We start from the raw sequence: 26,732 nt of genomic DNA, 5'->3' as shown, positions 1-26,732 counted from the left end.
TTAAACCCTCTGTAGTTGGAGGAGTAGGAGGGAATAAAATAGGAACTGAAATGATAATGATTCTCCTCCCCCCCCCTTTTTTTTTGGTGCTTCTGTTGCATTGTTGGGGGGGGAGGGAGAACACCCATCTCTTTAGTACTCAAATCACTTCTGGCATTGCAAATAGAACCTTGGCCATTAGCCACTGAGATTGATGCTGAGCCTGGCGAGGGTGGTCTGTAGGCTGGGCAGAGCCTTGGGCAATGTGCCATTCTTCATAGAGCATGATGGTACCCTGAGAGCTTTTGGCAGCTAGAACGGATGGGGGAGGAGAAATTGGCAAAGGTGGACAGCTGCACGTGAGACTGTGGAATGGGGTAGAATTATATATAGACTAGAGGCTGGTGTGGTATGAGAGAAAAGTTGAAGGGAGAGGAGGGATAGATAACCTGTGAATTCAGGCTTCTGGGTTATTTATGACCTTAACATTGTGATAGCAGCAGTTCATTCAACTGCACCACTAGAGTCAGCTTCAGCATTAGGTCACTGCATCAGATGCAAGATATATGTCCCAAATCTGGATCCTTTCAAGCAGTCTGCCATACTTCTACCATGTCAATTAATGCTCATAGCATGGAATAAGACCCTATTTCTGTCCAGGGCACACCCAAAATATTTTCGTGTCTAATGTGAACTATCCAAATGACACACACACACATTAATTAACACATTGTCTACTGTACGATTGTATATGTTGGGTTAGGTCTGTCTCTATTGTTTTTTAATGATACCCAAACCCATCCTTTGTGAATGGCTAATCTAGCTGTGGCAGGACTGCATCTGTATAGAACATGTGCAAATATTCCAGATTATCTCTGAAGAAAACACATAAGTTCTTCCCAGACCTGTATCCAAATATATGTTGTTGTGTGCCTTAAAGTGATTTCTACCTTATGATGACATCAGGGTGAACCTATCACAGGGGATTCTTGGCAAGATTTGTTCAAGGGGGGGGGGGCATTGCCTTCTTCTGAGGCTGAGAGGGTGTGATTTGCCTGAAATCACACAGTGAGTTTCTGTGGCTGAGCAGAGATACGAACCCAGAGTCCTAGTCAAATACTTAAACAACTACACCATTCTGGTTTTCTGTATCCAAATATGCACGCATATAATTATATAAACACAATTAAATATGTATTGCTGTGCCCAAAGCAAGCTACAAAAATGAGGCAGAGTAGCATATCTATATTTCATTTGTTTTGCTTCTGAGTTTTAAAAGAATAAAATATGGAGTTGGCCAAAGTTTTAGGGGGCAGAGAGCACAAAGATCAGATTTACAAGATTAGAGTAGGGTAATTGGGGGTATGGAGAACATTTCTTACATTGTTTTTAACTACAGTCCAACATAGAGTTGTATGTGTTCAAGACCAGTTGTTTCTTTAAGAATCAGAACCAGCATTGTCTGCTGCACACAGTTTATTTCACAATATAAATCAAAATGCACATGTTTCTAGCCCTAATAACTACTAAGGAAAATAGCAGAGGTAGTAGCTGGTGAAATTTCTGAAAGATATTGAGCAGCACTTACTGTGTTCAAGGGATGAGACCCTTGACACTTACAGTGATCATAGGATGGGACCTGAATGTCTTCCATAGTTTTCTTTATTTCTCCATAGTTAATGGAAGGGGGGGGGGGCGGAAGAGAAGAGAAATAAATGCACAGTTTGCATAACTGCATAATTTATATACTTCACTGAATTCACCTTCCTTGGTGAGCAATTCAGTTGCCTCTCTGGTTGCTGAACCACGAGAACTAGGAAAATGGTGCAAAATTGAATTTCTGAGCAAGCACTTAGAATTCTGCTACCTTGAAGGAATGCAACCATCCTGTTTTAGCATAGCTGCTGTTCTCTTTGTGAATAGAATATTTAGGAGTTGGGTCAAAGCTGATTTTAAAATGAGGTAGGAAAGAAGCCAGTTAGCGCAATAAAAGGTCTTACAGCATAGTAGAAAAGAGTGGGTCAGACTCTATATTTTCACATCTATCCATTATTATAGTCAAAGCCTGTATTCTTCTCCAAACCCAAAAGGATCATAGGGAAAAGTTTCCTTAGGAATGCCACAGTGCCATAGTTAGTCATAATCAAAAGGCAGCGATGGGCAAGTTACAAAACAGTAACTTGAGTGACTTTTTGTGCAAAGTCACACTGAGAAGCTGTTCAGGAGGTCACACAGGATGACATCTTTGCCTTTATGTTTCAAGATAGAGGTGTGTGTGTGTGTGTGATACATAAAACCAACATGTTTATATTTCTTTATAGTATTTCATAGTTTGTGTGGAGTTTCATGGAATGAAACTTCTCCTTCCTTGGGTATCAAGGTAGTATTCCTGCCAGTAACTGATTGTGAGAAGCTGCCAGTCCTTAAATCTCTGCATTGGCTTCTTGTCACCTTCTACATGAACTTCAAGCTTGAACTCCTCAGTTTTAAAAGCCTCACCTTTCTGACCTCAACCATATCTTGTACTGTCTCCATAATCACCCTTGCGCTGTGATCAGCTGCTGTAGTGCTGATCCCTTTTGTTTCATCCCCTTTTTTGCACTGGCATCTTCTATGCTGCTGAAATAGTCTCCCTTCCCACATTTTTCTAAATAACTCCCACTTTATGAAGACCATCTTCTTTATTACATTGTAGATATGGTCTCCTGTTTCGCCCTTTCTTCTCCTGGTCACTATTTTAGGGTATATCTACACTTCAGAAATAATGCCGTTTGACACCACCTTAACTGATAAAGCTCCATACTACAGAATCCTGGAATTTGTAGTTTTGTGAGGCACTGGCACTCCTTGGCAGAGAAGGTTAAAGACCTTGATAATTACAAATCCCAGAATTCCATAGGATAGAGCTACAGTACTTAAAATGAGGTTGAACTACATTATTTCTACAGTGTAAATCCTCCCAAAGTCATCTTGTAGATAATGGCAGTTTGTGGGTTCCCCATCACTAGAGTGGTGCTATTTTTCTGAATTTTAAATGCATTATCCACAGCCCAAAATACGTTCAGGACCTTGGATAGAAATCATGTGGACTGCTGTGGCTAAGGCTCCTGGGAGTTGCAGTTCAATCTTCACACCCCTATTTTAGGCAGCCTTGTTTGGAGGAATCTTTCTCATCATTGTGCACAGGGACAACATGTTATCTATTTTATGCTGAATCTCTGCACTTTGCACTGTACAGTAAAGACTGCAGTCAAAGAGGGTTTCTAGCCTGGAAGATTATGAATTCATTCTCACCCATCTTCAGTTACACATTTATCTTCCTACAGCAGATGCCTGAACCTTATAGGGTGCACGAGGGAGAAAGCAGCAAAAAGGGGAATTCTTGCCTAGACCAAATTTCCATCTCAAGATCTCACCTACAACTGGCATTCACCCCAAGTTACCTCCTCTGGCAAGGCTGACTTCAAACAACCATCCGAGTGGATCTCAGATGGGGTATCAATTGCTCTAGCTGTCTTGGTACTTTGAATGACAAGCTTGACCACTGACAACAAGGGTGGCCTGTGGGAAAGAACAGATTTTGTTTTTTAAGGAAGCTAGAGGCAGCACCGCAGTCTCCTGGTTTTGTAGTTTGCACAAAAGCCCTTTACAAATCTTTCTCTTTAGCAGTTGGGAGAGCTGGCATGTTCCACCATTGGAGCGTGTAATTAGTGGGAAGAGAACTGCATGCTGATGGTCTGGCATTAGGGGTAAGAGGGAAAGAAAAAGAGGTCTGAGCATCATCCTCTTCTCTGGGAGCATTGCAGCATGGATTCCTAAGCAGATTCCTAAGGGAGGAAGGTTGCAGCAGCTACATCCCGTAATTCCTCCTCCATCCTCACCCCAGTGATGCTGCTTTATTTCTTGTAGGCAAAGCCCGCAAGCCTCCGTATGCATGCAACTTGGAACTTAGTGACTCTGACTTCTGAATAGACACACTTACGTTTATTCTGGTAATCAATTATATTCTTTTATATGGATCAGCCAACTGCTGCAATGGGACAGGGCTGTCTCTACCATTATGCAGCATCTGACTCAGGTGAGAGGTATGGGGGGGGGGGGGGGGAGTGGCAATGTCCTTGCCTAGCAATCCTCTTTTGTTAGTACATACTAAGATCCAGCATGGTATAGTGGTTTGAGTGTTGGACTGTGACTCAGGAGACAAGAGTTCAATTCCCAGCTTGGCCATGAAACCCACTGGGTGACCTCGGGCAAGTCACATGCTCAGGGAAAGGCTATGGCAAACCTCTGAACAAATCTTGCCAAGAACACCCATGGCTTTAGGGTCACTATAAGTTGGAAATGTCTTGAAGGCACACAATGAATATTTATTTATTTGTATCCTGCTCCCCCTAGCCCTAAATTGGGAGTGAAAGTGGTTTACAATTTAAAAGAATAATACAATTAAAAACATACCAAAGTGTGCATTAAAATAGAATGAAACTATTACAGTATTAAAATACATTGCTCATAAAAAGAATAAGATGCAGTTTTAAAAAAGATAAAACTGCTTAAAAATAGTACAATTAGAACAGTATAACACTCCCAGCCTATTCTTTAAAGATTTCTGTTGCAAAAGCTTGTCTGAATAAAAATATTTGAGCCTGCATATGGAAAGACAAGTAGGAGGCCCTTCTAGCCTCCTTGGGAGGGGAGTTCCAGAGTCTAGAGGCAATCACCAAGAAGGTCCTTTTTCATGTTCCCACAAACCATGCTTGCAATGTTGGTGGAAGTGAGAGAAGGGTCTCTCTTGATGATCTCAGAGCCTGGGCACCTATAGGACTATAGGTGACACATGGCCCATCATGCAGAGTTAAACTGTTACCCTCAGGTGTGGCAGAATGGAGGAGGTTGTCCTATCATCAATGCTGAAATAAAGTTCAAACATTAGGCTGTTTCAGTACTGTACATGGAACAGAAGCAAGTGAGGATTGTCTCCTTTGCCTCAGGAAACAAAGCACCTTGGTCTGGCCCTTCACTAGGAACATCATTTGTTTTGGGGCACCTGTTCTGCAGGGCCCCTATGCCAGGTGCGCTTGAGACCCAACAGTCAGGAAAGTAATGTTCCAATTGTAAGATCTGGATTCAGATCCCACTTCAGCCATGGACTTGGTAGCTTCAGTATCCTATTGTGAGAGAAGCTGAAGTCTCTGCCCTCTGGTTTTGAATTTTATGTGCAGATTTAGAGTTATTACAGGTCAGTTTGATGTCCTTCCTTTTGTACATTTTGTCTGGTAGAACAATAGCTGCTGGGAATGGCAGCTAGAAATGCTCACTGCTTAAACAGGAAGATATTCTGTACATGTACAGAAGTGCTCTGTTATTACATCACATTTTTCATGCTGGGCACTGGAATGAGACTTTGAATTGGAAAGATTTTCTGGAACTAAGACCTGGAAACATACACACAAACACATCTTGCCAGTTCATTGGGTTGTCAGTGGATATGTTTTCCATTTGGAAGAAAGGGTTTTCTGGCATACATGTCTCTAAATTTAAGTAATTGAAATCAGAAGTGGAGGAGACAGGTGGATTATTGTGGACCAAGAATATATCTCAATTAACATATATCTCAATTAACAGAGTAAATGTGTTCCTAGGCATTGCTTCTGTAACAGAAAATTTGGTACTGGGGCAGAAATAACATGGAAAAAATAGGAATAGGTTCCTACACCACAAAACAGAAGAATATTTCAACATGTTTCTGAAAGCTTTTTATCCAAAACTAACAATACGCATATGTGAAATGAAACAACCAGGTCAGGTAAACTTGGAATAAATAAACGAAAAAGGTTTTGAATGTTCTAGAGATCACTTGCAGGCTTCTTCCAAAATGCATCTGATCTTTTCTTTCACCAGCCTCCACTTTTCTTATGACTTGCATTTGGATATGGTTTTTAACATGCTGGGGGGACCTGATGAGGCAGGCTTATTTGTTATTGCCTTTTCTCTCTGTTTTGCTGTTCATTCATGCTAACAAAGGATTCTGGAGGCAGACACTGTTTTCCTTTCGTAGGCAGCCACTAACAGCTATAGGAGGACCAGTCACAATAGATTCCTATATTTTCCCAGCTCAAGCTTTTACTGCATTGATCACTGTAGACACACTGCTGAATGCTGATACCAAAGGTCTGTGTTTCTCCAGCCCTCATTCTCCTTCCTCCCAATGCTGATACTACCAAAAAACTTCCAACTGGAAATAAAGACGAGGAGGAAAGGGGTAGGGGCATAAAATAACTTTGTAAAAAGGAGCTTCTTTGTCAGAGTCTTTGTTAACTGGAGTTTGCCTGTGCTGCATCATTAGTTTTTAAGTTTTTACAAGCACCTTGGACAGGGTGATTGTAAAAAAGAAAATGTAATGAGTCTCAGACTGTGTATCAACAAAAATCTTAGAATGTCCTTTTAGGTGAGAAATCATCTCATTAATCTACAATAGTAATAATAGAAACAATACGTACATACATAGAGTTTTTATTATATATAATTTATTTTGTGACATTTACTGTTTTATTAGCCATGAGGAATGGCAAGGATCTTTTGTGGATGACTTCCCTAACTTGATTCCCTTGGATTTTGTTGGAGTATAAGTGATGATGATAAGACTTGTAATGCCCAACATCTGGAGGGCACCATCTTAGGAAGAGGTAATCAAAGGCCCTGATGTTCTTTCCATAAGGGCTGGCAATCTTTTTGAGTCTTGAGAGTTTTTAGCAAGCATTGTCTACTATGGAGAAATGTTGCATGATTGCCATGGACTGCCAAAAAGAAAAATGCATGGGCTTGAAAGCAAATCAAGCCGGAACTCTTCCTAGAAGCCAAAATTACTAGGCTGCAGCCATTGTATTTTGGATATACCCATGAGAAGACCTGGCTCATTAGGAAAAACGGTAATGCTTGGCAAAGTTGAAGGCAGTAGCAAAAAAATGAAGATCACATCACAGGTGGATAACTCAGGGTGCATCTAACTATAGATAGAAATAATGCAGTTTGACACCAAGTGCTATAGTTCCATACTATGGAATCCTGGGATTTGTAGTTTTACAAGGTCTTTAGCCTTCTCTATGCTTGTGCCTCACAAACTACAAATCCCGGGATTCTGTAGAATGGCACCATGGCAGTCAAAGTGGTGTTGCACTGCATTATTTCTACAGTGTAGATGTATCCTCAGTCAGGGAAGCTATGACTGTGAGTTTGTAAGACCAGAGCAGGGCTGTTAATAATAGTGTATCCTAGGGGTCTCTATTCATAGGGCTGAAAAGCCAACTTGACAGCAATTAAAATAACTCTCTATAACTTCTAAATATATTATCATAGGCATAAGGGCTAATAAACCTGCTTATTAAAATAAAGTTGAAAGCTAGAGAAGTGCTCTAGTTCAGTAGTAGGACACGTGTTGTCAGCCAAGTAGGATCACAGGGCCACACTAGATGCGATGCTGACTCTATTATTAGAAAGACCAATCATCTTTTAAAAATTGATAAATTTTGATCAGGACTAAAGCAGGGGAGAACATAAGCTTTAATCCTTTCATCTCCTCCCACAGTCCTAGTGAAAATTATGCTTCTGTTAAAGGGGGGAAGGACTCAAGCAGAGTTAAAAGTCTGCTGCCCATGTGCTACAGTCTTGATGAAAATTACACTGTCCTTGGTATTAATTTTGAAAACATTGATGAGTTTCTTAACAAAACCTTTAGTATCTGTTTGGCCTTGACTTGGCAGGTCTGGAGTGGGGCGGGGGATCACCTGAGACCTTGGAGAACTGCTGTCAGTCAGAACAGGCAATAAGCCATGTATAGATGGACTAAAGCTTTGATTCATTGTAATGTGTTGTTGTTAACTGCTATCAAGTCACCTTCAACTTATGGAGACCTTATAAATGAGAGTCCTTCATGTCACCCTATCTTCAACAGCCCTGCTCAAGTCTTGAAGATTTAGGGCTGTGGCTTCCTTGGGGCCTGAACAGACAGGCCAAAATAAAGCTGCTTCAGATCACTTTGGAGGTATGCTGTTTAAATGCTGCATGCGTTCTAAGGACTGAGCGCAGCTTTGGCGCAGCTTCTGGCCTCTTAAGATGCGTGTGTAATTTAAACAGCATACTTCCAAAGTGACCCGAAGCAGTTTTATTTTAGCCTGTCTGTTCAGGCCCTTGATTGAATCTATCCACCTGTAATGCAGTCTTCCTCTTTTCCCACATCCATCTACCTTACCAAGCTTTATTGTCTTTTCTAGTGAGTCATGCCTTTTCATGATATGTCCAGAGTGTGACAGTCTCCGTTTAGTCATTTGGGTTCCGGCAAGAGTTCAGGCTTGATTTACCCTAGGACCTATTTATTTGTCTTTTTAGCAGTCCACATAGCCATACAACTACAGTATTCTCCAGCACCACATGTCAAATGAGTTGATTTTCTTCCTATGAGCTTTCTTCTCTGTTCAGCTTTCACAGCCACACATAGAAATGGGGAATATAATGGCATGGACAATCCTAACTTTAGTATTCAATGGTATATCTTGATGGTATATCTTCAGGATCTTGCCTAGTTCCTTCATAACTTCCCTTCCGATTCCTAGACTTCTAATTTCTTGACTGCAGTCGTCATTTTGATTAATGACTGGGGCATGGTATGGAAAATCTTGAACTATTTCAATATCTTCATCAACTACTTTAAAGTTACATAAATCATTTGTGGTTATTATTTTTGTGTTCTTAATGTTCAAATGTATACTGGCCTTTGCACTTTCTTCCTTAAATTTCTTCAATAATTTTTCCAAGTCTTTGCTATTTTCTGCTGGTAGTATATCTGCAGATCTGAAATTGTTGATGTTCCTTCCTCCAATTTTCATGCTTCCTTCCTATGAGTCTTATTCTACTTTACGTATGATATGTCCAGCATACAAGTGAAACAGATAGGGTGATGAAATGCATTCTTGCCTGACTCTCTTGTCAACTGGAAACCATTCTTTTTCTCCGTATTCTGTGCTCACAGTAGTCTCTTGTCCTGAGGACTGTTTTTTTTATGTACACCGTATAATATGAAGTACACAGTATAATGTGCACATCATATAATTCATATGAAGCTAAATTATGTGCCTAAAATAGTCTCACTTCTATGAAATCACTGCACTGATTTTGGAACAAGGCTCACTTTCCTGGCTGGGGGATTGTGGGAGTTGTGGTCCAAAAAAGTAACCTTTCTGCTCCTTAACCCTAACCTTAATCCTAGCCCTGTTTAAAGCCCCTTAGTGTTTGTTCTCTTCACAGTCAGTTGTATATATTCAAAGACAGCTAATGGAGTATAGATCTTTACAGAAAGGCTCCCTGCTTTATTGTAAATGTTTTAAATGGGGATAGAGGGGTAGAAATCCAAATGCAAATTGTGCTGTCACAAAAACCAGTTTTGCCAAGTGAGCAGAACAAAATGGTGCAGATGTTTTCCATTATGTAAATGTTGTGTGATTGTGGACAAAATCGCTTTTCAGCATCAGCGGAAGTGGTAATTGTTTATCATGCTAACTCTGGTACTTTGAAAGCCTCTGGTCTCTTCATCCCTTAATCAACTTCTTTTTCTCTCATATACTTCCTTGCTGCAATGCATTGACCAAGCTCATCTGTTATCAAACTCCCATTGTCTATCATGCTAACACATATAGCCAAAAAAATTCCCTCTACAGTTAGTCTGCATCTCTATTTACTTTCATTTCTATGCTTTGCTCCCACCATCTAAATTTAGATTGTTAGTTCCTTAGGGCAAGGACCTGTCTTCTATGTTTCAAGATACTCTGTGATGTGCCATGGACAATTGTGGCTTTGTAAAAAAAAACTTTGTTCCAACATTACATCACATTATAACATGGCTAAGAAACAGACGTCTGGACCAAGCTGTGTAGGAAAAAGCTAGGACATGAAATTGGTTTGTTTCTCCATGACTGAGATGGGCAGTAGGGAGCAAATTTAGTTCCCAAACAGTAGTGGCTCTGAGAAGGGTGTAGAAATCCCAGAAATATTAATGAGCAGCAAAATTTCAAATAGAAGTGGAATATCAGTTGTAGAATGAAATGAGACCACACAGAACCATAAACAATCTTGATATAAGTTTTATATCAAGATTGCTTATTGGTCCATCTGGCTTATTAATGTCCACACTAGGTGTGAGCAGATTACAGGCTTCTGTGGTTGACTTTATTTCTTTTTACAAGAACAAAGCAGGCAGATATTAGGGATGGAAAGAATATTAATAAATATTTGAATCCCATATGAAAAATTAGGTTTGTAAGTATTAGGAAACCCTGAGGAGGAGACTCTTGGAAAGATGAGAAATTTGGCAGTCTGGGACATTTTCTGCATGACAAATACATGTGCATTTTGGGTGCAAATATTGGCATATCCTGCACAGAAATTTTTTAAGATAGTTTGTTGACACTGCTTGTTGCTCCATATTTGAAGAGTTTCTACTTTTTAATTACCTTTTCATTATTATTTTTAAAAATAAATTCAGGAGATTTTGAAAAATGATGCCAAATTGAACAAAATGCTCCCCAAAGGGAATGTTGTGGGAGGAACAAGTATTTGTACAAATAATGAATCTGAGGAAGTAGACTTAAGTCTACAAAAGCTCATGCTTTCATTCCGTTAGTCTCAAGGGTGCTGGAAGATCGCTTTGCATTCTGATTTTCCAAACAAGCATGGCTATATCTTTAAATTCATACAGGTGATGTAAAAGTAATTGAACAAGTAATGGTAATTGCACCATTACTGTTTTTGTTATTTTTTGCATAAATAACATTGCTATGTCCTTACAACTAGAAGGCCATTGTTGTCCTTTCCAAGTCTATGATTCTATGTGCTACAGGCAATATTACTTGTAATGCATTACTTCCCATCTCTGTACCAGCCCCCTTTGTCACTTAACTTTATATTTTGCCCCCATCTATGCCTGGAACAATGATGAATTCTCTATTCTTCCAGCCACTTTTCTCAAGACCTCTCCAAGAAAATTGTTCCCGATTCACTCTGGAAATCACATATCACTGAAGCAAAACTTGAGTGTGCTGCTCAGTTCACACTCTCACAGTTAATTCCAGCTTTTGGAAAGGTGAAACTTTTCAGTAACACAAATTTTCAGAAATCTCTTTGTCACATTCCCACACTCTTAGGTTGGCTTTTCAAAATGGTAGATGTTTAACTTTAGATGCAGTGTGTTGAGAGATCTTCATTAATGTCTATCTTCACATGATATCCACCTTTCTTAGTCTCTTACCTCCTCAGGACCATATTTTAAAGTATTGGCTTCTCCCATGACCAGTTCTCAGCTGCCATTGTACTAAGTTATAATTCATCAAGGCAGGATAGAAAAAGACCACTCCTGCATGTTCACATGTTTTTTGCCTTCAGCTAAAATAAGGTGGGGGTGCTTAATAGGAAAAAAATTAAGTTAATTGAATTCAGTAATTGAATCAATTAAAATATAGGGAGATGTGTGTATGGGCTTGTGAAGCCATAGCTCTGTGGTAAAGCACATGCCTAGCATGCATAAAGCTTCAGTCCCTGGCATTTTCAGCGAGTTCTAAAACACAAGAGAGAGGCTGCCAGTCAATGTAGTCTATGGACTTTACTGTATGAGGTTAGAACCCAGAATTTTAACAGGATAATGGCATCTTTGGTCAGTACTTATTGCATATATTGCCTTGTGTTCCATTCGTTATTGTAGTGCCCCTTTTCACTGACAGGTAAACCCTGTCAATAGTCTCTCAATCTTGCTGGTATGCCATTACTGCCTTCTTGTGATAGGTCCTCCCACTGCTGCTTTTTAGGCAGTCGTGTGGTGTGAGTGGGTACAGTGATTATGCCACCAACAGTTCTCGAAGCTTGCACATGCACACCGCAGCTGGCTTCAGGAAGTGGTTGGCAGCCAGGTTTACTTGTCCCCTGCCCTGAAGTGTGGGGCTGCTACGTAAACATGCAGACAGCAGCCCCACACTTCGGGAGAGAGGAGAAGCAGCACATTCACACAACAACCAGCTTTGGGAGGTGGTTGGGAGCCATGATAACTCATTCCCCTCCTTCCTCCTGAAAGTGGCATTTAGCAATGCAGAAAACAAGTCACACAACCATGCATTGCTAAAGCACTATTATAGCAGAACATGTGATAAGAAATGATGCCAAACTGGTATGCTTCCATTATTAAACTATCATGATTGTGGCAGGACAGCAGCAACATCTGGATGGCGACAAACTGGTAGCCTCTGATGCTGCCTCTACTGACCTTGATGAACAAGTTGTGTGATTCAGTATAAACGATTCAGTATAAATGGTTTTCAGTGTCTCTAGTGACTTCCATTTAATTAACACAAGAATGTCAGTGTACCTCAGTCTCTGTATTCTTAGTCAAACCCTGCTGGGTCTTTAACTGATCCCTATATAATGTTAAGCTAAATATGACTTGTAAAAACATGTCTTTCATATATATATATATGACCTAGATGACAATAGCATATTGTCACAAATAGTGGGAGAAAAATTGCCCTCTGAACCTAACAGTCTCTATATACCCATGGATGCCTGACTTTGCATTCATAATTCATAAACAGTAGTCAGAATTTAAATATGGAAAGCTGTTGGTATATTTTTCTAGTAAATGAAGATTTTTTTCTATTAATTAGAATATCCTGAATTTCATGTGAGCCATATTTTTGCTGCCTTATTGCAGAAGTACCTTAGTAATGTTGATTGATACCCTCTCAGTGAGGGACTGGAGTAAGTCAGTGAGGGTCAAGCACTGATAGATAGGAAACTGCTTAATGTCCCATTAGTGTGATGGGAGAGTTTCCCTTCAGACAGTCCTTCATGCAATTCGTGCCTCTGATCTTGTGTCTTCCCTGCTCCTCTGGATACCACTATCTGATGATCGGGTCTGATGGATCAGTATGGCCCACTAAAAATGGCTTCAATGATGAGACTCTGAACAGTGGAGAGCAGCCTGCAAAGGCTTTTGGCAGAAGAGAAGATATTTGAGTTTCCTTCCTGTCTCGCAACATGTTTTGGCAACATTGTTTTTCAGACAGATCATCTGGACTTAGTTTTGCCAAACCATCAGCAGCATCAGAAGGCTTCATGGTAGCCCGCCTGCTGGGCTGACCCAAGACATTTTGCTGGCTGCTGCAAATAACAAGTCGGCCTCTCTTTATGTTCAAAATGCAAAAGCCAGCTAGATAAGATGTTGAATCTTCAGTACTGGTGATGAGACAGTCTCTTCTCCCACAAATGAAAATGAGAGACTAGTTTCATCACCAGTACTGAAGATTCAACATCTTATCTAGCTGGCTTTTGCATTTTGCATATCTAGCATGGGCCACAGCTCTTTCCTTCAACACTTTGTGTCGTCCCCCCCCCCCCCACCGCCCTCAGTCTGTCCTAAGCTGGCCTTGTTGCCCAAAATATCCAGACTTCTTTGACTACCAGTGACTCAGTTGGCAGAGAGACTTTTACAACCCAAGAGCCAGAAATATAGGTAGCATATTAGAGATTTTCCTTCTAGGCAAGTTGAGTGCTTTCCAATCCTCCTTGTAGCTTGGCTTACTTGCTTGGAGTTCTGTTGAGCTGTTTGCTTTCTATAAGGATCTCACTGCCCTGCACCCAGCCTGTATTTGTGGCACTCTTAAGAGGACGGGGCTATAGGTGTCTGGACAAGTGGACAGTCCTTCTTGTGGGACAAGATAAAAACTGTTTTGCATGGGATGGGACAGTTTTGGGAGCTGTTTTAACCTGGGAAATCAAATTTCTGCCTACTTCTTTAGATGATGTTTTAGATGATGTTGGCAACTTATATATTAATCATCCAGCTGCCAGGTGATGCTTCACTTTGTAAGGATGTTTATTTATTGCCCCTCTTCGCAGTGTCAGGATGTCAAATTTGCTGCTATTTCTGGTTCTTTCTTTTGTGAGCAGCTGGATGCCAATTTCAGAGCCAGCTGGGCCACTGGGCATCTCCACAGATATAGCGCTTCAGAAAACTGCTTAGCTTGTGAATTCATTGGCTATGTTTTTAATGAGCATCACCAACACAGAATCTCACTTCAGCCGCATAGAACAAGCAAAGCGAAGAGCAGTTCCGCCCCACCATCACCAGCCATATTTCTGACTTGATCCCAAACAGCTGGCAGCACGCCTAGAGTTGCCACTTAAGCGTGTTTATATTCTTCTAATGCAATTGTATCCCATCATCTATGTAACCTGAATGAAAAGGACAGTCATCTGACCCCTGACAAGGGAAACTAGCTGTCATTATTATTTATGCAAAAGGAGAGAGAGGAAAGGAAATCCATACAGAATTTGGAGTTTATTTTGGGGGCAGCAGCTCCTAGAATCCTAGAATGGGATCCTGGGACCTATAGTGCAAAAAAATATATATTTTGTCCCTCCAAACTCTGAATCCAAATGTGCCTCTGTTATTTCACTGAAAATCCGAGAAATTGCGCTTGCAGAAGATGCAAAATTTCCAGAAGCTTCAGGAACACAGTTGAGATAGTATGGAGGAAACCCACTGAATGACCTTGGATGAGTCCCACACTCTCAGCCCCAGAAAACCCTCTGATAGAGGTCTTAAAATCACCATAAGTTGGAAATGGTGAAACACAACAACAACAACAACAACAACAACAACAACAAGAAGACAACAGACAATTTGCAAGGAGTTAAAGGTGGTCTTAGAGACATTGTAAACAGGTTTGGCAGGTGTGTGCATTGTTTCAAAAATCTTTTTGACTAGAGAAGCAGATGTCTGTAAAATGTATGAAAATTGCCTGCAATGAAATATTTTTAAAACTTATAAAGGATAGCTTTTTGTCCATTTTTTAAAAAATGAAGGCACAAAGTCAGCCCAGCCAAGAAGGAAAATTGGCTGGGATACAGTTGGGAGCTAGTGTAGTGAAGTGGTCTGGGTGTTTGACTACGACTCTGGAGAATGGGGTTTGAATCCCCACTCTGCCATGAAACCCACTGGGTGACATTGGGCAAGTCACACACACTCAGCCTCAGGATAAGGCAATGGTAACCCACCTCTGGCCAAATCTTGCCAAGAAAACCCATGGTAGGTTCACCTTAGGGTCACCATATAAATCAGAAACAACCTGAAGGCACACAACAACAACAAACAGCAGTTTTAGGGCATAAAATATGAGTAATGGATGGCTGAGCTTTCTTCAGCATCCCACGCTCTCTCTTGTACTTGTACTTTTAATTGCCCTCACTCACCCTCTCTGGTTTATACCGATTTGATTCAGTTTATGCTTCAACATCCATGTCTATCTCTACCCTAGGAGAGCCAAAGTAAGCGTGTTTTAAGAGATGAAAGCTAACCTAGTTTGCAGAAGCATAATATCATAGCGTTGTTACTGTGTTTGCCATTCTAGCTCAGCAAACTGAAATTGTTGTCCAAGCTAATAAGGATCTCTCTTATTACCTTGGTAACCTGTTTAATAATTACCATGAGGGGACTACATGGATATGCAGGATTCCTATGGGCTCAGTAATCCTCTTTGATGTCCTATTTGTTTGTCCCACTGAAGTGGTAGATAGCTGAGCTGTCCCTAATTTATCAGGTTTAAAGGTGGCAACACTGCTTTCCACTCTCTTAAAAACAAGCATCTGTCTCCAGCCTTAATTGACGAGGGCTATTCTGGAGAGTGCCAGTGATTTAGTTTCTAAGGCACTCCTCCCTCCGGGTTTAACAGAAGCATGGGAAGAGGGGTCATAAAAGTGGTTGGGATTTAGGGCCATTCATAAACTCAGGCATGCATCAAGCAGAAAGGGAACTGAAAAGCGAGTGCATAGCTCTCACAGAGGGAATAAATCTAAAGTGGGCACTTCTGCATTGCCAAAGAAAGAGGAAACACATTGTCAAAAATGGGGGGGGGGGGGGAGGACACAGATTTGCATGCAATCTGCTAATTCACTTGTACAGATACAGACTGATAAAGAATGACTTCAGATGGAAATAGTGTTTTTGTTGTTAACTGCCTTCGAATAAATTTTGAGCAATGGTGACCTGTGGATGAGACATCTCCAAGACTCCTTGTCCTTCACTGCTCTGCTTAGTTCCTGTAAACTCATACCAGTGAACTCCTTAATAGAACCCATCCATCTAGCATGCTGCCTTCCTCCCTTTCTGCATCCCTCCATCTTTTCTAGCATTATTGCTTTTTCTAGTGAGTCGTGCCTTCTCATGATGTGTCTGAAGTATGACAGCCTCAGTTTTGTCATCTTGGCTTCCAAGGAAATTTCTGGCTTGATCTGCTTTGTTTGTCTTTTTGGCTATCCATGGGGTTCTCAGCACTCTTCTCCAGCACCACATCTTGAATGAATTGATTTTCTTCCTATTTTGTTTCTTAATTGTCCAGCTCTCACATCCATACATGGTAATAGGGAGTACAATGGCTTGTATGATTCTAACTTTTGTGCACGGTTGTATATCTTTGCATTTGTACATCTCACCATAACTTGAAAGAACATGACCTGATTATGCAAGTGCCTTTCTTAGGCTGTTTCTGCATGGGCCAGAATACTCCATGAGTATTCTGGAGTATTTTGGCCCCAAAGCTGTCCCAACATTTCCCCATTACCTGAACACTCCAGAGCAATGCCGGGTGGTTGTTCACACACACGTCCCACTTTGTTACCCACTGTTACTGACACAAGTCCTTCCCTCTGAGGCTGAAAATGGGATGTCCAGCATCAATTACATGGCTGGGCATTTTCTTCTGACCTCAGAAGGGTGGTGGTAATGAGCAGCACAGCAGGACGCATTGTAACTATCTGCCTAGCATCACTCCAGAGGAATCTAGATCTTCTGGGATGATCCAGAGCAAGAGGTAACTTTAAAATCTGTGTTAAGAGTGTTATATTGCAGGTTTGAAGCTGAACTGGCCATACATCATCTGGACAGTTCACACCAGAACCAGGCATTGGGTCCTGCATCATCTGGACTGATCACTGTGCAGACAGGGGAGAAGATGTGTCATTTAGCCTTAGTCTGGTGCCAGAGACTACCTACTGATGGACATTTTCAAGACACACCGATCTCTTCTTATATTTTTTAAACTTTAAACTGGACTTGGACTTGATTAAAGAGGACAGCCTTTCAAACAGAGCAAGGGTGAGACTCATGCAACCCTCCTGATATTGCTGAATTGCTGTGCTCAGCAGCTGTAACCAGCATATCTAAAAGTGAAGAATGCTGGGAATTGCAACCCAACAGCACTTTGAGAGTCACGCAATCCATACCATTGTAAAAGACTGTGCCTTCAAACAGAGTACTGTCCTCTGACAATCCTTCAAATGTGAAACCATTACCTGCTATGCCAAGTCCCTCACTTCAAGTGGGGACTCGCATTATTTCAATGATTTTGCACATAGAAAATTGGGTCCTAAAACTATTTCAAATCTCAGCTAAAGCAGGACTATTGAATCAAAATGATACACATCAATACTGAGTTAGCATTAAGCAACTGATTCAAGAGGCCTATTCTACTGGCAATTACAGCTGCAGTCTACAGGCAATTAGATTCAGGCCTTGATATCCAAAACGTTTATCACACTGGGGCTAATTTTGGCATTAAAGCGCATTTAAAGCATCCTGCAAATAAAATGAAAATGGGGAGTAATTGTACGAATGATGATCACACGCAATTGCTCAAATAAAGTGATATCGGAAATGCATTGTCACTGAAATCCCAAAAGTAAAAAGATGTGTGTTAATGCTTTTTTGTGACCACTTTAATGGCAGGTTTTGTGCAACGTCATATGAAATCATTTCGTGTAATTACGCAATTTCCCCAGGATATTCATGGGATAAACTCCTGATCTCCTTTGTGTGATAAACCCCTAAGAGAGGGTTGTGTATTTGAGATTTGGTTTGGGGACAGGAGACAGCATTTCTTTTTCATGTGAGTTTTCTATTTGTCAAGGATATATAGATTATGCAGTAGTATTGTCTCATTCATTTGCAAAGCTTTATACACCACTCTTCAATAATCTACTAGGGAGATAGACAAAATATCGTTCAAACCATTTAAAAAACTAATTAAACAACAATTGATAAAACAGGATTAAATATAAAGAATGAAAGAGAGCCAGATGTTAATATCCAGATGTCACCAGATATTAAAAGCCAATGCAAATGAGGTCTGCACACAACTGGCACTAGAAATACATTATTCATTCTTTTCATTGATAGTATTTATAGAGTACCATATAATGAATTTCACAGGGCAGCTCACAACAAGATTAATCCAATTTAAAATTCAGTACTGATAAAAATGATAGAAATATGCTGCATTAAAAATAGTAGCAGAGTGTACAAATCAGCTTAAAGCCAAGACAAATGGCTTGGGAAAATGCAAGAGTCTTTGCAAGGTATCAAAATAGTGGCCAGGTAGATACCACAAAGATCTTTCCCAGCAAGAACCTTTCATACATAGCACTACTGAGGCTCTTTCCCCACTCCAAGCTGTAGGCACCCTTGGAAAGGATATCATGAGACAGGAAATCTTTTCACACTGTACAATTAGCAATCTGAGACTGCTTTAACTGCCATGGTTCCATCCTAAAGATTTCTGGTATTTGTAGTTTGCTGAGGCTGTAGAGCTCTTTGGCAAAGAAATCTAAATACCTCCCAAAACTACAAATCCCCGGATTCCATGTCAAAGTGCTATAAGTATTTAATTTGAAAGAAACGTGTGTGATGTTTGTGCACATGTTCATTCAGTTCCCAAGCCCTAATACAAAGCCAGGGGTTGGAAAAGTTACCTTTTTTGGACTAGAACTCGTAGAATTCTTCAGCCTCATGGCCATTTTAGTCTCCTTCTTCTGTTTCTCATGTTCTGCACTTCATCGCTTCCCTTAGTTCCCAGATCAATCTTAGCCAATGGTCTACATAGAATGAGTCTCTCTAAATTAGGGCTTTTAAAACTTCTGAATTAAAGTTAGAGACAGCCTTCATTGCTACACCTTTACAATTAGGGTCATAGAGATTTCCATTTATTTTTTTATTTACTTATTTACTTTAAAAAGAGCAGCTATGGATCAGTCATGACCAAAGAGTGTGTGTGTGTGTGGGGGCGATTATCCTTTTCCCAAATACCATTGTCCCCGTCATGCACACCCATCTACCCACCCTCTGGGAGGGAAATTTCCATTAAGTCTTCCTTATCCAGAATTATGAAATCTGAAATATTCCAAAATTGTCGACACGGACAGCTGAGATTGCTTTTTGATGCTTCAGTGAACAGAAACATGGTTTCATGCACAAAATCATTAAATAATAGTGACTATATCATTACCTTCAGGCAATGTGTATGAGGTGTATACAAAACATAAATGACTTTCATGTTTAGACTTGGGTCCCATCTCCAAGACATCTCGTTATGTATATGCAAGTATTCCTAAATTCGAAAAACTCCAAAATCCCAAACACTTCTGTTCCCAAGTATTTCAGATAACGGAGATACAATGTGTGTGTGTGTGTGGGGGGGGATTTCAAGTCATTTCTGACTTATTGTGACCCTAAGGCAAACCTATCCTGGGGTTTTCTTGGCATGATTTGTTCATAGGAGGTTTGATGCTGAGGGCACATGAACTGCCCAAGGTCACCCAGTGGGTTTCATGGGAGAGTCAGGAATTGAACCCTGGTCTCCAGAGTCATAATCCAGTGCTCAAACCACTATGAAATGCGCGCTCTCTCTCTCTCTCTCTCTCTCTCTCTATATATATATATATATATATATATATATATATATATATATAGAATATATAAATTCATTCATTCATTAATAGGACAGAGAGGAGGGGTTATTTTTTTCATTGATCCCAATGGGAGAGAAAATATGTACATAAGGCCCAGGACTAGCATTCTCATTCTGGGAACATGGTGAATAAACCAGTAGCTTTTGGAACATGTAGATCTCAAGACTCCTGCAGTCCACCCTGACTTTTCCTTTGCTAGTAGATCACTGATAGAGGAGCTACTGTAGCAAGCCCATTGTTCAGAAAAATCACACTTTTGAACTACAGTTGCCAGAATAGTCCATCTAACATGACCAGAGAAAGGAATCTAATTTAGGTTTGTTTCTCTGGCCTGATGGTGGGCAGGAGGAACAGAGACAGGGACAGGAGAGCACATGGATGATACTGTGAACAAATGAGAGAAAAAAGCTGTCTGAAATGAATCTAAATGGATTATTTAAATTATTTTCATTATTTGGGGAGGCTTGTTAAAGGGTGAAGGGGAAAGTGACAAGGTTCAGTTAATGGCTTGTGCTGTACCTGTGCTAATGAAAAACTTTAAGGTAGGTGAAGAGGTTACTAATGGAATGTAAATCATTTTTAGTATGTACGCTGTTTAGATTTGTCAGTTTTTATTATATGCTACTCTGAGATGTCTGAATAGAAGAGGGGTATTAGTACTGTAAATAAATAAATAAATATAAAATGAAATCACTTTTGGAAAAAAAGGAGTGAGGAGGTACTGTAAGGGGAAAAACTGTAGCTATGGCTGCATCCGCACTGCAGAAACAATCCAGTTTGATACCGGTTTAACTGCCATGGCTCAATGCTATGGACTTTTGGGATTTGTGGCTTGTTGTGGAACCAGAGCTCTCTGACAGAGAAGGCTAGATAGCTCACAAAACTACAAATCTCAGAATTCCACAGCGTTGAGCTATGGCTGCTAAAGCGGTGACAAATTGGATTATTTCTGCAGTGCAGATGCAGCCTACAATGATAATGAACCAACTCCCACGCATAGTGTCTGTAACTGTAATCACCGTTTGAAAGCTCTGGATAGAGTTTGATGGGAGTTGTAATCCAAACATCCAGAAGGCTTTCTGATTGTTTACTCTGAAAGGCAGAGCTAGAAAAGTTGCTTTGGGAAGAGAGAATGGAAAGAAGCAGGTAGAAGAGCAGAAAGCAGGGAGAAGTGTTACAAGCCTTATAAAATCAGGCAGAGTGGTAGAAGGCAGAGTTTCAAGTAGTGGAAGGAGCCAAAGGAAGCATTTTGATACTCTGGCCTGCACAATGAGATTTTTTGGTCCAGAAAGCAAATACCACAAATGGTTTCTGTTCTAGAAAACTGCTTTAGATGCCAGCATTCTTGGAGTCCAAGGAAACAGATTTTTATTTCTTAGGAGCCAAAAATTCAATAAATTTTGGCTGCAAACATGAACTGCCTGATAAAAATCTGCCCTTCAGGATGCACAGGTAGATTTCAGATGTTTGCCATATCTTGGATAAAATTGTTCAGACAGGTTTATGTTGCATTTATAGCAGTTTGAGTGTTGGACTAACGCTCTGCAGACCAGGGTTCGAATCTCAGCTCAGCCATGTAAACTCACTGGGAGACCTTGGGTAAATCACATTCTCTCAGCCTTATAGGATAGCAATGGCAAGCCCCCTCTGAAGAAACTTGCCAAGAAAGCCTTATGATACGTTTGCCTTTAGGGTCACCATAAGTAAGAAAGCACTTGAAGGCACAAACCAACAACAAGTATAAAGAATAACAGCACCCTTAACAAATTTTCTTCCCAGACCTTACAAGGAATAACATTTCAAAGGAAAAAGCAGGTGGTGTGATGATACTTTTCCTACACTGGCAACATTTTTTCTTACAATAGACTGCAGAGACTAGCTGGTCTCCTTTATTTTTTTATTGCCTTGTTATATCACTTTTCGGGTTTTCCCCCCAGTATTTGTTCTCCTTCTCCCCTTTTTCCATATAACAAGATCCCATAAAGTATTTTTAATAGAGAAAAATGTTTGTCTTTCCTTTGCCAGTCTCTGAATACACACTTAACACTCCACTGCATATTACAGTGACAGTCCCGCACAAAGTACTGGATTATTACAAAAAAGCCATGTCGACAAAGCTAAACCTGTAACTAGGACAGTGCTATATGAAGTTGAATGCTTTCAAGGCTGGCATCCATAGTTTTTTGTGGGTTTTTTGGGCTGTATTCTGGAAGAATTTATTCCTGAAGTTTCACTTTCATCTGTGGCTGGCAGCTTCAGAGAATGGTAGCATGGAGATGTCTTTCCAACTTCAACAGGAAAGAAGAAACCCTGAAAGTAAGGAAAGTTTGGCTACAAACCCTGAAACTCACCAAACTCAAGACTCAGCATATGCAAATGAATATCACCCAGGGCCAGGGGGTTTACCAGCAGACAGTGGATCATTAATTAAATTGACTCAAATCCTCCTCTCATATCTTCCGATCCTGACGCCTTGCCATTCACCAACTGGCCAACACACAGATTAACATGCAAATCACTTTGTCTCAATCAAGGGCCACACAGTATATACACCCTCACACACCTCCATGCCACCATTCTCTGAAGATGCCAGCCACAGATACAGGTGAAACGGCAGGAATAAATTCTTCCAGAATGTGGCCACATAGCCTGAAAAACCCACAAAAAACTAGGACAGTGCTGTTTACAGTATTTGGAATCAACAACCTTAGAAATGGATTTTGTCATTATTGAACATTTGTAACAAACCTGAAGTTATCAGGGAACATAGCAAAAGAGATTTGCCTCTACATTGTCAAAGGGATACCTCACTAGCTCAATATTCCAAAAGTTCAATATTCTGTTGCTGGTCTATAAATAAAGACAGAGAGTGGCTCATAGTGCAGACGTGCTGAGATTTTAAATTATTATTATTAGCATAGAAAAGTGTTTCCCTGTTTCCTTGAAGCTGCAGTATCTGTGGGGTGCAGTGGAGTTTCTCATGTGTGTGCCTTCAAGTTTCCTGTGGACTTATGAAAACCCCATTAATTTCATAGGTCCTCCTTAGGCAAGAAGCACTCAGAGATTTTGCCAATTTCATCCTCTGAAATATAGTCTACAGCACCTGGTTTTCATTGGTAGTCTCCCATCCAAGTACTAACCAAGGTAGTCCCTACTTAGTTTCCAAGATCAAATGGGACCTGGTGCCATTAAGTTATTTAGGTAGAGATGCTATTCCTTTTATAATACAGAGTATTTGGTGTAGTTTGGTCTTGAATGGACAATTACGATTCATTTGCTTTACAAAATACTTGTTCCTCAGACAGATGAAAACTATTAGAACTGGTTTGTTGGCATGGATCAAGACAGCTGTTAGAATTTGTGGACTGTCCTTGTGGGAGTAGCTATAAGGAGTGCCATGGTGAGTTCTTTTAGTTCAGAATTTACTACTGTAGCTCTGCCCTCTCTGCTTAGATACGATCCTTTGCTTTTCTGGAAACTACTTCCTGCCCATCCCAAAACATAGAGGTTTACTTCGGGTTGTAAAAGCAAATAGTTACCAACAGAACTAAAACACAAATTCACTTTTGCATGGGCCACCAGTACAGATGCTGGAGGATTTCTGGTATGCTTTTAAAAGTATCTAAATAGGTATGTCTTGAACAAGTATCAGTTGGAAAACACAGTTATTTTTCTAAACCCTTTTTCAGATTTTACAATTCAGTTGTCAGCTTTAAAAGGCAAATAAAATGTTCATTTTCATTAAGAATGGGATTATTTTATTTTATTTTATTTGCTGGTTTTGTTTCTGTATGCAAGAACAAAAGTATAACATATTTTTTTTTATTCCTGGTAGGTTAATTTATGAGAGGGTTTCTTTCAGTATCTTGGATTTTTTTGTATTTCCTAGGGCTTTATTGTGAAAATTTTGCAACAGCCCTTTTGTGCAGCATATTTCTCATAGAATACAATCTTTTCTTCCTCGGTGAAAAAACCATTTGGCACAAAACCAAAATACTGTGTGAGGAATCCATTGTTCTATATGCCAAAAATGTTTTTTTAAAAACAAAAAAAACCCAATTTTTATGTTTAAAAATCCCTTGCAAAAGTTTTGCAAAAATTCCCAAAATGTGACAAATCTCACAGTGTTTGAACTTTGGGGAGGGGATGTATCAGGACAGCCTTTCTTGTGGAGAATGAGAAAATGTGCAAATATTCTTTATGTCCATAATTTTCCTGCTGTTAAAAATACTGCAAAAAAGATAGGACCAGGCAAAGTTATGATTGAATAGATATGAAATTCACACTGGCTGGAAACAGATGATACATTCATCCTTGTTCAGTACTGTCCTCTCTCATTAACACTTACCTGTGGTGAAAAGAACATAATTCCTGTACCATTGATACTGTGTTGGAACAGCAGAAGGTGCCTGGTCTTGACATCTTCTCTTCAGTTAAGTTGCTGTTGCCCTTTGATTAATTTATCAATGCTACTAAAGCAGAAAGTGCCACCTTCTGCGTTCCTGTTGGTGCTTTTATTCTCAAGATACTGGGGGCAAATGTGTATTTTACCATACTAACTGGCTAGTGACAGCTGGTAGATTTTATGTCATTGGGCCAGTAAATCCACTTTGGGCTTTAGTGGGAATTATTCGAGGTTGCATCCACATTGCAGAAATAATCCTGGTTGCTTTAACTGCCATTACTCAGTGCTGTGGAATTCTGGGAACTGCAGTTTGTTGTGGCACCAGAACTCAATGTCTCATGAAATTACAATTTCCAGAATTCCATAGCATTGAGCCATGGCAGTTAAAGTGGTGTCACCCTGGATTATTTCTGCAGTGCAGATACATTCAAAGATGTTGAACCTCCCCCCACAAATAGGTTTCAACATCTTGGATAGTTCTTTTAGTTTACACCTCTTTAGTTCAGTCTGAATTGAAAGTGGATCCACTGCCACAGTGAGCCATTGACGTTGGAGTCAGCAATTAGCATTGCAAATGATTCCCTTGTGAGGGTTCAGGTTTCATAATAAAGTGGCCTTCATATTGCGGTGAAGGGTTCACAGTTATGGAGCTCAACACACAGAAATCTAATAGGAAATCCATAATATTATTTCACACTGTTAAATATGGAAGACGGACCAAGCAAACTTCTCTTACTAGGGAGATCCACAGTTGAGAACATTCCAGAGAGCATGAGTTTTGATAAGCAGCATGAACCTCAGGAGGTTCAGCATACCTGCAGATTGGATAGTTGTTGCGTCCCTTCAAGTCATTTCCAATTTATGGTGACCCTAAGTCAAACTTATCATGGGGTTTTCTTGGCAAGAGTTGTTCAGAGGAGGTTTGCCATTGCCTTCCCCTGAGGTGGAGAGCATGTAACACCCAAAGTCACTCAGTGAGTTTCATGACCAAGCTGGGAATTGAACCCTGGTCTTCAGCGTCATAGTCCAACACTCAAACCACTACACCATACTGGCTTGCAGATTAGGTAGGGCACCCTATTTCTAAGGACCAGGGTCTGTGCGTGCTCATCCCCATTGTTTGTCTAAAGAAAATAGATTATGCAGAATACACAACTGGGTGTACAAATATGCACCATTTCCAGGTTGCAATTAGTTTGTTTTCCTGTGTACAGTATTTAGTGTGGAGTTGGATTTCTTGCCTTAATTTTGATTATACATAGCCGGCCCATGCTTTGCGTGAAAGGAAAGCTCAGCTAGTGTGACTGTTGCAGAAAGATCATTGCAGGCTATTCGGGGGTCAGGAATGGCTTCAGGCAATTTAACAGTATAAGGGGAGCAGGTTTGAGAGTCGAGGCATGTTTGGCTGTGAGAGCTGTTCGCTCAATTTACTGCTGAGAGTGAGTCAAAGTGTCTGAGCAGGTAATGTGGACTTCTTGGAGCAGGGCTTTCATGAGATGTTGTCCTTTCTTTTGATGGGGCAGGTGCTGGAAATGGAAGCACAGATTTCCAGTTTTTTAGATAATCGCAGTGACTTCAGTTTCAGAGCAGTGTTTCACAAAAATTCCTTTCCCTATGAACCAACCTTCATTTTTCTTTCAGTTACTTTCTTTACTGTTTCAGAATGTTTGTCTGTCTTTGTCTTCCTATCGGTCTCTTGCTTGAGAGCAAGGGCCCATGGGCTGTCATTCTCCCTTGACATCTTTTGACTGTTTATATTTAATTTTGGCTTCTCCAGGCCAGTTTTGATGTCTCTGTAGTTTCCCAGTTGTTGTCTTGATATATTTATTGTCTCGTCTTTCTCTTGGATGACGGTTGTTTCTGCCCTTCACCTTATCCCCGCCACCCCAAACACACCCTTTGTCCCTTTTGCACCCAGAAAACCTCTGGAAATCACTTTGGAATCAAAAGTGATTGGAACAGGCCTCTGTCTCCCCATTTCTCACTCACCTTTATCATGCTTCCGTGAAGCTTAACCTCCTTTTAACGGTCTGAAATTTGTGCGACCTTGTTCTGAGGCTCAGTAGGGAAGAAAAACCCAGAGCTTGGAAGTAATTAATTTGTAATTAACACTTTGCTCCCCAGTAATGAAGATATAACTAAGTTACATTACCACAGGAAGTAATATAATTCCTTTTGTGGTGTAACAGTGATGCTTTAGTTACTTTAAGATTTCTAGGACACTGGCCTCACTAATTGTCTCATGGTTTAAGTACAAGTTTGTGATGTACCTTGTGTGTATTTTTTAAAAAAATTATTGGAAACGTAAAGAGTTATTTTAAAATGTTAGCAATATTAGATACTTTTTGAAATGGGCCTCGAAACCACAACTAATTACTTTAAAAAGTAACTTCCAAGCTCTGGCAAAAAACTATAGCATAGGCTCAGTTCTCTAAGGAAGAACAGTTATTGCCAAAGGAATGTTCTTGCCCTATTTAGAAAGAGAGATCGTCCAGTGAGGACGACTGCCCAGTAT

The 26,732-nt window shown here is 40.3% G+C and overlaps 1 protein-coding gene across 4 annotated transcripts in view; it reads left to right on the top strand.

The window, feature by feature from the left end:
• Positions 1-26,732, top strand: part of SRCIN1 (SRC kinase signaling inhibitor 1) — a 326,873-nt gene that overhangs the window by 124,196 nt on the left and 175,945 nt on the right. The gene's annotated exons all lie outside the window — the stretch shown is intronic.

The sequence above is a fragment of the Sceloporus occidentalis genome, unplaced genomic scaffold, assembly GCF_023333645.1.
Source record: "Sceloporus occidentalis isolate IW3139 unplaced genomic scaffold, rSceOcc1.0.p SCAF_7, whole genome shotgun sequence".
In the NCBI taxonomy this organism is placed as follows: Eukaryota; Metazoa; Chordata; class Lepidosauria; order Squamata; family Phrynosomatidae; genus Sceloporus; species Sceloporus occidentalis.
The sequence above is the reverse complement of the archived record's forward strand: the minus strand, read 5'-3'. Positions and strand labels throughout refer to the sequence as shown.